Source organism: Myotis lucifugus, unplaced genomic scaffold (genome assembly GCF_000147115.1).
Source record: "Myotis lucifugus unplaced genomic scaffold, Myoluc2.0 scaffold_721, whole genome shotgun sequence".
Lineage (NCBI taxonomy): Eukaryota > Metazoa > Chordata > Mammalia > Chiroptera > Vespertilionidae > Myotis > Myotis lucifugus.
This window is the reverse complement of record NW_005871769.1, coordinates 6,653-20,433: the sequence shown is the minus strand read 5'-3', so window position 1 is coordinate 20,433 and position 13,781 is coordinate 6,653. Positions and strand designations below refer to the sequence as shown.

The following is a 13,781-nucleotide window of genomic DNA, read 5'->3' as shown; positions in this document are numbered from 1 at the left end:
GCAAGTGCGATGCCTGAGACGCTGTGGCTGCCGTCCTGCCTGTGCATCTGTAAACCCCTCTGTGCAATACCAGGTCCCTCCTGCCCCAGCAGTTGCTGCATCCTAACAGCTGTGTCTAGTATCGTGTGGGAAGTTTAAAGAGTTTTCCAGCTTGTAAATGCTGAAAGGGAACTAGCTGTTCCAGGTGCTCATTTCCTAAAACTCTGAGTAGGTCACAGGCAAATTACGCCCAACTGACAGGGCCATGTACAGCTTTTAAAAGGCCTTTCTTTAAACAGCAGTGACTAAGGCCCCTTCCGTGTCCCCAGCCTTCTAAGGCCCAAGGCAAGGTGCCTGTGGCCCCGGAACAGCCCCTGGGCTTCCCCACATCCTAGGGGGCGATGGAGGAAGGGCAGGCCGGGCCAGGCGTGAGGAATAACAGTCAGTGTTATTGGGCTCAGACCAGGAGTCCATGGGTCTTGAGGACCGCTGTGAATCTGTCAGTTTTCTTCTCCACGTTCTTTTCGGCCTGTTTCCGTAGCCTCACGAGCTGCTTTCTCTTGCGGTGATGGACCTTGGCCTTCTCCTTCCTCTTCTCCTCCAGAGGGGCTGTGCCGGCCTGGTATTCCAGCCACCCGCGTAGCCAGGCGCCCCAGGCAGGCGGACTCCCGGGCAGGCTGCAGACGCACAACCTTGAGGGCGGCGGGAACCCCATTCGCTTTTCCTTGTCATAGGGCGGTGGGATCCTGTCAGACACCTGGAGGCGGTCCAAGGCGGCCTGGCCGCTGGTCTTGTGGGGCAGCCTCGCTCGGCCGCCAGAAGATGTGGCTGCGGGCTCGGGAGTGCTAAGGGCCACGGGATGGGTTGGTGTTTATCTGTTTGCAGAGGAAGGCCAGGTACTTCAACTTGTTTCTGTAGAAATTGCCAGAAATGTGATGCCCTCACAGAGCACAACCACCACCTTGCAGCCCAGCAGTACCTGCTTGGCCACGATGGCCGCCAGGCGGCCCAGGAGATGGCCTCGGCCATCAAGCACCAGGCCCTGCCCTCCGCTATCCTCGGCAGCCGCCTGGGAAAGCATCTTGTATTTTTCTTTCTTTCTTTCTTTTTTTTTTTTTTACAAGAAACATGTATATATAATATTTATATAGATTCAATAAAAGCCTGAAAAACCAGGATTTGTAGTCAGTCACTGCACTTATTGCAAAATGAGGTAATTGAGATGTTAGCAGAGTAAGATTAATGCAGTTGCCCTCAGTGTCGATACCTCATGTCTGGACTCTTCAGGAACAATGTGTTTCTATTCCCCTGGACTCCGGCTTTTGTATGCACAGCCCTGCCCCAGGGTCCCAGCTTAGTCTCCTAACTGGTCTTCAAGAAAGAACCATGGACGTTCCTTAGAGGTTGGTTTCGTCCCAGGAAGGGTCGTTCATGTTCTTTAAAACTTTCCTCACTAGCTTTTCCAAGTCTTTGCGGGCTCGCTGTTCTTCCTCCAGAGATTTCTTCATCTTCTTGTTATCCTGTCTTAATTCTTGGACTTCATCCTTCAATGCATAGACGGTATCAACAAGACTCTTTTCTTCTATCACTGTCTGACCATTGCTTTTTGTTTCTTCAATTATAATTTTTTCTTCTTCTGGAAGCAAAACTTGTGGAGCAGATTCTTTACGTGAACTTGAGTTAAGTGTTTGCCGTGTTTTGGCGCTTGTGCAATAAGCTTCGATGACTTTCAGAATCTGTGCGTCTTCTTCCAAAGCAGCTGTGCTTTTCCTCAGCGCAAACTCTTCGTCCGAAGGCTTCCGCTCTGGTTTACGCTTAGGTAGCAACTTTTTCATGGTCTTGGGACTCTTACTAAGATCCTCCTTATAGCAGAGAGCAGCTGAGGGCCGGAGGGGAGGTGTGGGTCGCAGACAGCTCAGACTCCATGGCTTCGGTGTCTTCGGAGGCTCCAGGGGCCCCCAGTTGATGGTCGTGTGTGGGGTGCCGTGGTGGGAGGGATGGGGCAGTGTGTGGTAGGCAGGCGTCAGAGGCACGACTTGCTGTCTGCATGCTTGCTGGATGGGGTGATCGGATGGGTGGGGAGGGTATGAGACGGCACAGAATGAGGCTTAATGGGGGGATTGCTGACAGATGTGACTTTCGTTTGCTTCTGTAGATGGTCCACCCATTCATGGAGATCCTGCTGGTTGTTGCATGATACTAATATCCGCTCAATCATGCTCCCTGATATTTCAAATGCATTTCTATGATTTTCACTGTCCTCAAGCTTTGTGATTGTCATTCCTGTCGTTGGTAGCTTTCCCTGATAGATAAAACCACTCATCTGGGACTGCAGACAACATTAGCAAAATATTTGGGAAGAGTAGAAGATATCTTTCATTCTTTTCCTCACTTCTAGCACACTGCATCATGACCTGGGACATGTAAATGACATTGCCCAGAGCCTTAATGTCATCTCCCAGCTGCGGATGGCTTCCGTCAGGATCTGCAACTCCAGCTCTTTCCTTTTCTGTGCGTCTTGACACTGGGCTGAAAGGTTTTTGAAGGCAGTCATGGATTTTTGAATATCTTGTCTATCTGGATGATAATCCTCCATGTGTCTCTCGAGCTCCTTGAGCAGAGTGGGGGACTTATCCAGGCGCATGAATGGTTTGCTGAGGCCAGTGGTCAACACGAGAATCCCCGGACTGTTGGCACCTTTCATCTCCATGAACTCTCCCAACTCCTCACTGTGCTCTGTGAGAACATTCACGGCAGATGGGTGATTGGCACAATATGAAAGGTACAAGGTTTTCATTTGTGGCATCAGATTTAAAAAGCAGCCTCCAACTCTCTGCTGAGCTTCAGGCAACTTGGTGCATTCTTCTAAAGACTGTACAAGCATTTGCTGGAAAGAACATATTTCTTCTAGATTTCCCATTAAATATGAAGTGTTTGCTGAACTTAACTTCTCACTGGTCTGCAATGGCCGTAGATAGGTTGAAAGCACAGTCTGAAGTTCTTTAGAGTATTCATTTTCTGTTTCCAAAATATTCTGTAGCACCACATTATAATAGCTTTTGTTAATGGCAGTTGTATCAAATCCTTTGGGAGGGCTCTTCAAAGTTCCAGATTTGGGAGACACGGGCTTTTCAAACTTCGATACTGGCCCTGGAATAATTCTGAAGTCCGACTGGGAAGGCTGGGATCCCAGGGAGTCAAAAGACTTTATCCGATGAGATGAGGGCCGGGCACACACAGAGTCACTTCCCAGTCCAATGTCTGCTGTTACTTTATTTAAAGTCACTAAGGAACTGAGGACCTTGTTAAAATTCTGCCCCTGGTACAAATCATTTGCATCAAATGTCTCCAGGCGCAGGGAGGCCCCGCAGCCTCGCAGAAACTCGCGGATGTTGCTCAGACATCGCTCTCGCTGCGCGGCTCCGGGTAGACCCTCTTTCCTTCCTCCGGGCTCGCATCTTGTATTTTTCGATGCTAGTTCTGTGACCTCATATGTGGTCTATCCTTGAGAATGTTCCATGTGCACCGGAGAAGAATATATAGTTTGATGTTCTGGGATGAAAGGTTCTGTCAATGCCAATTATGTCCATTTGGTCTAGTGTTTCATTTAAGGCCAATATTTCTTTGTTGTTGTTATTAATCCTCACCTGACGTGAGGGGGAGAGACAGAGAGAGAAAGATAGACGTGAGAGAGACACATCGACTGGTAGAAGGGCAAAATGGGGGAAAAACGGGGGATATCTGTAATACTCTCAACATAAAGATTACACACGCACACACACACAAACAGAATATAACTGTTAATTTTTATTATACTTTCAACCTCCTAACTCTCATTTGGCTATTTTTCACACCTTATATCCCTCTATGGTATTCTCTATTTGGTGAGACATGTCATCATAACCTCCTTTACTTATTTAATTGTGGTTTTAGTTAGTTCTGTGAACATGTTTTAAATGAGTGCAGCACATTCAAGTCCTTTTATGGCCCTGGCCAGGCAGCTCAGTTGGTTGGGGCCTTGTCCCAATATGCCAAGGTTGTGGGTGTGATACCCAGTCAGGGCACATACAAGAAACAACCAACGAGTGCATGAATAAGTGGAACAGCAAATCAGTGTTTCTCTCTCTCTCTCTCTCTCTCTCTCTCAAATCAGTCAATACTTTCTTTTTATAAAAGTCTTTTTCTGACATCTGGTCTCTCTCACAGGCAGTCTCGGTTGCCTGACCCCCCTCCCCGCCCTTTCCCCCCAGCACATGGGTCATGTTTCCCGTTTATTTTGTGTGTGTGTCTGCATGTCATGTACATATACTGGTGGGTGAGGAAATGGACATTTCAGATAGTATATTGTAGCAACTCTGGGTATGAGTTTCCCTACTCTGGGGCGTGTTATTTTTATTTTCTTGTTTATTTGTTTAGGGTTTTTAGGAAAGCCACTGTCCTCCCCACAGTGTTCAGCCTCTGTTGTGTTTCCCAGGAAGACCCGGCACTGGGTAAGCGCCCACTCACCCTGGGGTGGGGTGGTTGGGTAGGCTTCTCCTCCTTTCCCCGGCCACACCCACAGACGCTCTATTTTCCTCTGATATCGCTACCGTTTTTTTTCAACTATGCCCTGGGGCATAAACTGCTCTACAAACTAATCCAATCAACTCCCAGCTCCTTTGAAGGGATAGTGTGCGGGGTCCATATTTGATTTTTGTTCTGATCCCAGGAGGGCTCCACCTACTTGTATTATTTCCTTGTTCTGTCCTTCACGCGGGCCAGCCTGCAGTTCATCCTGACTCTTGAATCTCTGGATTGCCTTTCTCCAGAACCTCTGCTGTCCTTGAGAACACCTGGAGGCTCGAACATCTTCAATCTCTGTTTCCAATGAGGTCAGTTTCTTCGGCAAGCGAGTAGGGCTGTCTGTTTTATGGCTAGTTTTTTTTGAGGGGTGGAAAAACTTTCTTCTACCCTCAGTGTTCTTTTGGCTGATCTCATAATCAAATAGACATGAGACAGTTGACCAGCAAAAATAACCAAATTTAGCACATACATATGTTTGGGAACCCTGCAGACATGCATGAGAGATTCAGAGACAGAAAGGGAGCATGGGTATGTAAGCCCTTCTGGATTAGGAATGAGTAGGTATGTAAGCCCTTCTGGACTAGGGGCTTCAAAGAGTCATTGTGTGGTGGGCAGTTAGACAGATATGAGCAGAGCAAGGATGAGGGCCAGGAACAGGTCACCAGGGTGGCAGCCCAGGTGCCTAGCAAAGGACAATCAACTGGAGGGAGGGACCTCGCTCCCAGGTGACCTTTCCTCCCCAGCATATCGCTGGTCACCACGGTTTGGACCCCTGACCTTTCCTCCCCAGAGATAACACCTAGGTCTCAATTGTATTCAGTTCCAGGCCCAGAAAAGCAGCAAAACCAGATAAGCAGCCCCATGCTGACCTCACACCCAGCTGCCTTGGATAACGACCCCCTGCCATGGTGCCAATCAGTCAATCAGTAGGGACCCCCACCCTGGAAGGACACACCTGGGAACTGATGAATATTCATTGTGATCATCCTCTAAAATCTCTACTCTTAAAATCCCTAGGCCCTAGCTGGATGCTCAGTGGTTAGAGTTCCGGCCAGAGGACTGGAGGGTCTTGGGTTTGATTCCAGTCAAGGGCACTGTTGTAGTAAAATATAGAAATGTTTAAAAATGTTTTTAAAATATCTAAAAATGTTAAAAAGGTTTAAAAATGTTTGAGTTAACTTTCTTGAAACGTGAAGTGTGATATTAAGGACACATTCCCCACTGCCCTGAAGCGTGTGTGCCCCATAGATAGGATTTGAACTTCAGTTACTGACTCAGAGTGACTTGCTAAGATAACCATTTGTGAGTGTTGTACTCTCCCTAGATAACCACATAGCCCTTCGCCCTGTTTGAGATGAACATGTGTGCATTGACGTAATTCATTGATAGCCACCTGAACTGCTGCGGGTGCGAACAGCCTTTAAAAAATGGGTCCTGACCAGCCAACGGTGCTCGCCTGTCGAGACAGCCACAAAGGCACGTCCTTTTGTCAGTCTGGCAAGGGACGCCGCTCCGCGCTCCTCTCTCTGCCAGACAACAGAAGAACAGCTAGTACCTCCCGATCGAGATGTGACCAAGGGTGAGGAACGCCAGCCCCCTGCACCCGGACCGGACCAGCCCAGCTGCCGGACCCCAGAGGACAGCACCACCGGGATCCCATTTCTTACATGAATTACTTCTACCTCCGTGACTTTATAAGTAAATGTTCTCTTATAGTTTGAGTCTTGGCTCTGAATTCAAGTACCGAGGTTGCTGAATGCAGGTCTGATGTGAACCCACTGGCCTAACACCTGGGGCCATTCCTGCTCCCCCACAATTGCAGGATAATAAGAGTAGATGAAAATTTTAAAAAAAATTAAATCTTTTAAAAAATATATTTTTATTGATGTCAGAGAGGAAGGGAGAAGGAGAGAGAGATAGAAACATCAATGATGAGAGAGAATCATTGACAGCTGCTTCCTACATGCCCCCTACTGGGGATCGAGCCCACAACTCCGGCATGTGCCCTTGACCAGAATCGACCCTGGGACCATTCAGGCTCTATCCACTGAGTGCCGGAATCCATTTATTGTCTTCACTAGCTGAGTATAGACAGAGACCCCCAAAAGTTAGTAACCTTTGAAGCCCTAACAAAGGTCAGGGCTGTGAACCACCCAGTTAATTTAGACACCATCCAGTTAATCTGGATAATGGTAGCTGAAGCATCATCCTCACTTTAGTTCACTTAATTCCTTAGATACTTGTGTAGATCCTTGTTGATTATTGTTGATCAGATACTCTGCCTATTTCTGGAAATTGTCTGCTGATGAGCTAATCCGTGTGTCATTGAAACCTCCTTACCCTAAGGGCTACTCCAGATCAATAAAAGATTGGAGCGGCCTGAGCATTAGTGGAAGTCCTTCTGGACTTGCCCGCCTGGTCCCCCAATATTTCAAAATTATCTCGTGTCATTTTTCTCTCATTTGTGTGCGGCTCCTCTTTTCAGATCCCGAACCCTGATCCACGCAGGACGTGGAAGGAAACACTCAACAACTGAGCAAACCAGCTGAGGAATAAAATATTTTTTAAAAGCATTGAAAATAAGGTAGAGTAGATGTTAAGTAAATAGAAGTTTGCCCTGCCCTGTAGATAGTTTTAAAAAGTCATCTCTGACAATCTCTTATTATGGGCAAGGCCCCTCCCTAATTCAAGTTCTTCTAGGTAGCTGGGGAGTTGGGGGGAGGGGCACAGAAGTGTCTCTAGAGCCTGCAGCTAACGTAGCTCAAAACCATCTGCACATGACAGGAGCACATTTGAGGTGACTGGTTCTGCACCCCCATGCTATCCCAGGCAAAATTTCTGAGCCAGGGCTCTGAGCTGGGTGTGAGGACCATGGCAAACTCCTCACAGGGTGACGTGGGAGAGGAAAATGAGACCGAGAGCTGAGCAAACGGGCCCAGCACTTTACAGCAGACACAGAAGTCTCCTCCCTAGAGATCACAGCGAGGCCTCCGTGTATTTCAGCTCCAGGCCCAGAAAGCAGCAAATCCAGGTGGGCAGCACCAGGTGGGAATCGAACCGGACCTCTTGGTCCATGGGACCACGCTCAACCACTGAGCCACACAGCTGGCTCAGGCTCCCTTTTTGGTAACATTTTCTGGGGCCTCCAGCTGGCAACCCTGGAGCGTCTTGTGCTTTGCCCTTTCTCCCCACCTCCCGACCCCCGGCCTCTCCCGCAGGGTGTCACCTTTGCCTGGCTCTGGATTCTTTTCCAGCCGGAACCCAGGTACCCAGGTGGCTGAACCAAGGTGCGGTCTGACCCCTCTGGCTAACATCTGTGCCAACATGATGGGTGAGGACTTGGATTGCTTCCTCACCACTGTGGCTTGAAGGACTTGGCTGTGTTTTCTTCCTTCTTTTGTCGTCCACGGGGTTGTCCCCCTCTCTCTGCACTGCCGCTCCACGCGCAGGATGAGCATTTAAGAGCCGCTAGGGTGCTCGCCACTTGAAGACTCCGTGACAGGATAGGTCAGTCATGGGCCAGAGGAGTCCGTACCCGGCACCCGACTGCAAGGCAATGTCCGGGAACCCAGGCGGCTGTGAAACCTCACAGGCTCTGCCAGGCGGCCCTTCTCTGCCAGGTGATAGTACTGGTGAGAGGGGCCCCCATCTTCCCTTTCCTTTCTTTGTGCCTGAGGGTGAATTCAGGTGGACTTTCTTTGAGTTGTTTTTTAAAAAGCCTCAAGGTGGAGCTAAAGGTTAAGGGCAGAGAGACCGAGGCTATAGATAAGGGTTGAGATAACTAAACTAATTTGTCTGAATTGCACATTAGAAGCTCCTAGGAGAAGCACAGGTAAATTACACAATAGGAAACCAGAGAAACTCATCTCGGGCAGAGGGGAGCTATTGACTGTATACATTCCTTGTGTTGATGGGCGGGGGTTGGGGGGGGGGGGGGAGGCACACAGGGAAGAGGTTTGGATACGGTGGAGGGATTTTATCAGGCGAGGGGGAGGTGAAGTGCCCTGGAGATGTGGAGGGCAGGTGATCCTCTGTGTGTTTTCTTTCTTTCTTTTTTTAAAATACTGGTATATTTTTATTGATTTCAGAGAGGAAGGGAGACGGAGAGAGAGATAAAAACATCAATGATGAGAATCATTGATTGGCTGCCTCCTGCACACCCCGGGCATGTGCCCTTGACTGGAATCAAACCTGGGACCCTTCAGTTCGCAGGCCGACGCTCTATCCACTGAGCCAAACCGGCTAGGGCGTCTGTGTGTTTTCTTAATTCTCGGTCGAGAGTGGGCTGCCATTCAGGCCACTGGCCTGCTTCCTGCTTCTCCCGGGGCCTGGGTGGGGCCTGGGTGGGGCCTGGGTGGGGCCTGGGTTGGGCCTCCCGCCCCGGCTGGTCAGTTTTCTGAACCTGCCGGGGTTCTGCACTGCCTCTCTGGCTGGCTCTTCTCCCAGGTTTTCCAAGGCTGGACTCTGCCCTGTCGGGTCATCATTTTGGTTTCAGCTGCGCATGCCTGGTTCTGCGGCAGCATTTGGTTTCAGCGTGCAAGTGCAGTGAAGGGGTTCCCCTCCTCGCCCTCCCGGGGTTAACTCTTCCTGCCTGCCTGGAGGATTAGGTCCCCAGGGCCCAGGGCACACATTTGTGTGAGTAAACCTGTAGGTGCTATGGTTTTCTAGTGTGAAATGAATGTTACTAACTTATTAGTTCCCAGGATGCAGAATGTTTACTTTTTAGTTTTCTTTATACTTAGGACACAAAAGATTTAAAGATCAGCAATATTTAAACAGTCATAAGAATAATAATTAGTCTAAATTCATTTAGTCTCATACCTATTTTTGTTTATTCTGATTATTTGCCAGTATTTTTATGAATTCAGTTATTCTTTCAAGTTCTATCTTAAATCTTCATCCAGTTCAAATATATGACCTGCTTAGCCCTAGCTGGTTTGGCTCAGTGGATAGAGCGTCTGCCTGTGGACTGAAGGGTCCCGGGGTCAATTCTGGTCAAGGGCACATGCCGGGGTTTCGGGCTCAATCCCCAGTAGGGGGCGTTCAGGAGGCTGCTGATCAATGATTCACTCTGATCATTGATGTTTCTATCTCTCTCTTTCTCCCTTCCTCTCTGGAATCAATTAAAAAATAAAAAAGATATGACCTGCTTAGAAGCCTGCAATTTAGATAAAGTCAGAGTCCTTTCCATGGATTTTTCTAAAGATGTACCATATCTGCAAATGTAGAGTAAAACAATGACTATCTCTGAATGACAAAGCTTAAAGTGACATGGTCATAGGGTTGATTATAATGCAATTGATTAAAAACTTTGCTTTTTTCTATAAGTTATAACATTCCGAGATAACAGTTTCTTGGTAAATAGTAATTACTGTAAAATGACATAGAGAATAATATAAAGTCTCTATATATTTAGATTCAATACATAATTTCAGCATATAAAGAACAAATAATATGTAAGATTTTAAAATGTGGCACATGGCTTATTGGAAGGCTATATTGAGCATTGAAGATAATGCATAAACGCCCAATGTATGGAACACAAACATCTGGAGTATCACTGCCAGATGCCCCACAGGGAACCATCGCTCTCGGCTTGCCTGGTGTCCCTGACCGGACACTTGCTACCCCTGGGAGCTTCCTGTTTGAACTTGGCTCTGAATCTTTGTAAGTGCCTTTCAGGAGTAGACTGAGATTTCTAGAACATCTATTTCAATAAATTATATGTATAAAAAGAACCAAGATGGCGGCAGAGGTAACCCCACTTTACTCTCCGCCTCTAACAACCACATCAAAATTACAACTAAAATACAGAACGACCATCATTCAGAACTGCCTGAAAGCTGGCTGAGTGGAAGTCCTACAACTAGAGAAGCAAAGAAGAAGGCACACTGAGACTGTAGGAGGGAGGGAGGTGTGGAACGGGCTGGTCCGGAACCCCCATGTGCCGTTTTTTAATCAGGAGGGAGATCATCTCTCCAGAGGCCTCTGTGAGGAGCAAGGGGTCCCAGCCCCACACCAGATCCCAGCCCAAGGTCCCAGAGCTGGGAAGAGAAGTCCCCACAACTATGGGCTGTAAAAACCAGCAGGGATTGTGGCTGAGTGACATGGAGGCTGCTGAGACCCAGGTGTTCCATTTAAAGGGCCAGTGCATGAACTTACTCAGACTCCCAGCACTAGGTGGCTTTGGGGGACCCAGACACATATGTGGAGGAACTGGATTGTCTGGCATCGGGGCAGGAATTTGGGGCAGCTTTCTCCCAGATAAGGGTGCTCTCCGGGGTCATTGTTCCGGTGCTGGGACCTTCCTCCCAACTTAACTTGAACTTTTAACTCTTAGAAGCCTCAATTTTCAATAATAACAGAGCTGACTGGCAGCCATGTCTGAATCTCCATCAGTCTGGAGCGCACTGTTCGCTCTGCCCTGGAGATTCCCTGAGACCCTATCCCATCCAATTTGCAGTCCCACCCAAGCTGTTTGCAGCAGCTTTTCCATATGAATGGCCTGTCCTGGCTTAGGCTTCAGACTTTGCTAAAATCTGTCAAACAAGCTGCAGATGGTGACAGTATCTTCAAACCTATCAATAAAAAGGCCCAAGACCCAGCACTAACATCAGCCTGCCTTGCTTCACAGCTGGCCTTGCCTGGGCACCTCCAAGCCCAATACATGTAGCAGCCATCTGCAGATCTCTCTGTAGCTCCTGCTGGGTGGCCCCAGGCAGTGGCTGACTTTGCACCTCTGTGGAGGCCCCAGAGCCAGTGCACCCAGTAGACAGCTTCAGACCATAGCAGATTACAACTCTACACACCCACAAGTGACACACTCAAGGGGCAGACTCAGTGAGCACCAAAGCCCTACTGAAGCAAGTACTGCTCCATAGAGGTGTCTCCAGAACAACAGCTCTTCCATTGTAATTGCAGCTGGTCCTCATAGGCAATTGGCCTGGAGGTTAATTCCTCCCAGTGATGCCAACAGCAATCAAGGCTCAACTACAAGACTGTGCACACAGCCCACACAGGGGCACACCGAGAGTGCCCAGCTCAGGTGACTGGGGAGGCTGAGCCACTGGGCCCTACAGGACACCTACAACACAAGGCCACTCTACCAATTGCAGGAGACATAGCAGCTCTACCTAATACATAGAAACAAACACAGGGAAGCAGCCAAAATGTGGAGACAAACATGTCACAAATGAAAGAAATGGAAGCAAGCAAACTATTGATACAGAGTTAAAAACCATGGTTATAAGGTTACTCAAGGATCTTCATGAGATTTTCAAGGATCTTAGTGAGAATGTCAAAGACATGAAAAAGGACCAGTCAGTAATTAAGCATACACTAACTGAAAGAAAGAATCATTTACAGGGATTCAACAGTAGAGTGGAAGATTGTGAGAATCAAATCAATTATTTGGAATATGAGGAAGCAAAAATTAAATAAAAAGAATCCAAAAATATGAAGATAGTGTAAGGAGCCTCTGGGACAACTTCAAGCATACCAACATTCACATTATGGGGGTACCAGAAGGAGAAGAAAAAGAGCAAGATGTTGAAAACCTTTTTGAAGAAATAATGACAGAAAACTTTCACTGCCTGGTGAAAGAAATAGACTTACATGTCCAGGAAGCACAGAGAGTCCCAGACAAGAGGAACCCAAAGAGGCCCACACCAAGACACATCATAATTAAAATGCCAGGAGTTAAAGCCAAAGAGAGAATCTTAAAAGCAGCAAGAGAAAAGAAGCCATACAACTGCTGATTTCTCAATAGAAACTTTGCAGGCCAGTAGGGAGTGGCAAGAAATATTCAAAGTGATGAATAGTAAGAACCTACAACCAAGATTACTCGGATCAGATAAAGAGCTCACAAACAAGAAAAAGCTAAAGAAGTTCATCACACCAAACCAGTAAACATGAAATGAAGAGGAAGAAGAAGGAGAAGGAGAAGGAGAAGGAGAAGGAGAAGGAGAAGGAGAAGGAGAAGAAGAAGAAGAAGAAGAAGAAGAAGAAGAAGAAGAAGAAGAAGAAGAAGAAGAAGAAGAAGAAGAAGAAAAGAAGAAGAAGAAGAAGAAGAAGAAGAAGAAGAAGAAGAAGAAGAAGAAGAAGAAGAAGAAGAAGAAGAAGAAGAAGAAATAAAAAATATGAAGAATAAAATGGCAGCAAATACATATCTATCAACAATTGAGTCTAAAAATCAAAATAAATGACCAAGAAATCTAATGGACAAAATAAACTGGTGAATAAAATAGAATCAGAAGCATGGAAGCATGGACCAGACTGACAAATCTCAGAGGGAAGAGATTAACCAAGATCTTACTTATGGACACAGACAGTAGGGTGGTGAAGGCCTGGGATGGGGTGGGAACCAGGTGGAGGGGGGCAATGGGGGAGAAAAGGGGGACATCTGTAATACTCCCAACAATAAAGATTTAATATATATATACACAAATAGAACATAACTATTATTAATTTTTATTTGACAAAGCTTCCCATGTAATTTCAAGTATAATTAATAGGCCTAATTTAGTTTAAGGACATTTCTTTAATAAGAGAGAATAAATCCTTTAGGTATTCCAGGACCCATTGGAATGACTCAGTCATCTCTCAGTTGGGGGCCATGAGGTCAGCTGAGGAGGGCAGTTGGGGGCCATGAGGCTGGCCAGGGAGGGCATTTGGGGGCCATGAGGCCGGCAGGGGAGGGCAGTTGGGGGCGAGCAGGCCAGCAGGCAGAGTGGTTAGGGGCAATCGGGCAGGCAGGCAGGTGAGTGGTTAGGAGCCAGCGGTCTGGGATTGCGAGAGGGATTTTCGACTGCCAACTTAGGGATCGGGCCTAAACTGGCAGTCGGACATCCCCCAAGGGGTCCCAGATTGGAGAGGGTGCAGGCCGGGCTGAAGGACACTCCCCTCCCCCATGAACGAATTTTGTGCACCGGGCCACTAGTATCACATAAAGACCATATTCATAAAGACCACAACATAATTTGAAACATTAATTTTTGCACAGAAAACAAACATTTTTTAATAAACTTAAAGCTTTCACAAATATAACCTTCACAATTTTATAAACCTTTCTACAATTTTCAAACCTTCTTACCCATTCAGAAATAATTGTCCTTAGCACAAGTTACTTACTTTCTTCCTTTTCCTTCAAAAATGAATCTCCATACTTATGCCTTCTATTATCACAACCATATAATTCCTCCCAACTTAACTTGAACTTTTAACTCTTAGAAGCCTCAATT

General features: G+C 47.1%; 2 pseudogenes across 1 annotated transcript; both read right to left on the bottom strand.

Moving 5' to 3' along the window:
- Window positions 1-424: 424 nt before the first annotated feature.
- On the bottom strand, window positions 425-1,060 carry LOC102438892 (annotated as a pseudogene).
- Window positions 1,061-1,303: 243 nt separating this feature from the next.
- LOC102438588 lies at window positions 1,304-3,872 on the bottom strand (annotated as a pseudogene). Its single transcript, XR_002826954.1, has 2 exons — window positions 3,834-3,872; window positions 1,304-3,478 (listed from the first exon to the last, which is right to left on the bottom strand). The product of XR_002826954.1 is annotated as a rho guanine nucleotide exchange factor 7 pseudogene (transcript).
- Window positions 3,873-13,781: the final 9,909 nt, after the last annotated feature.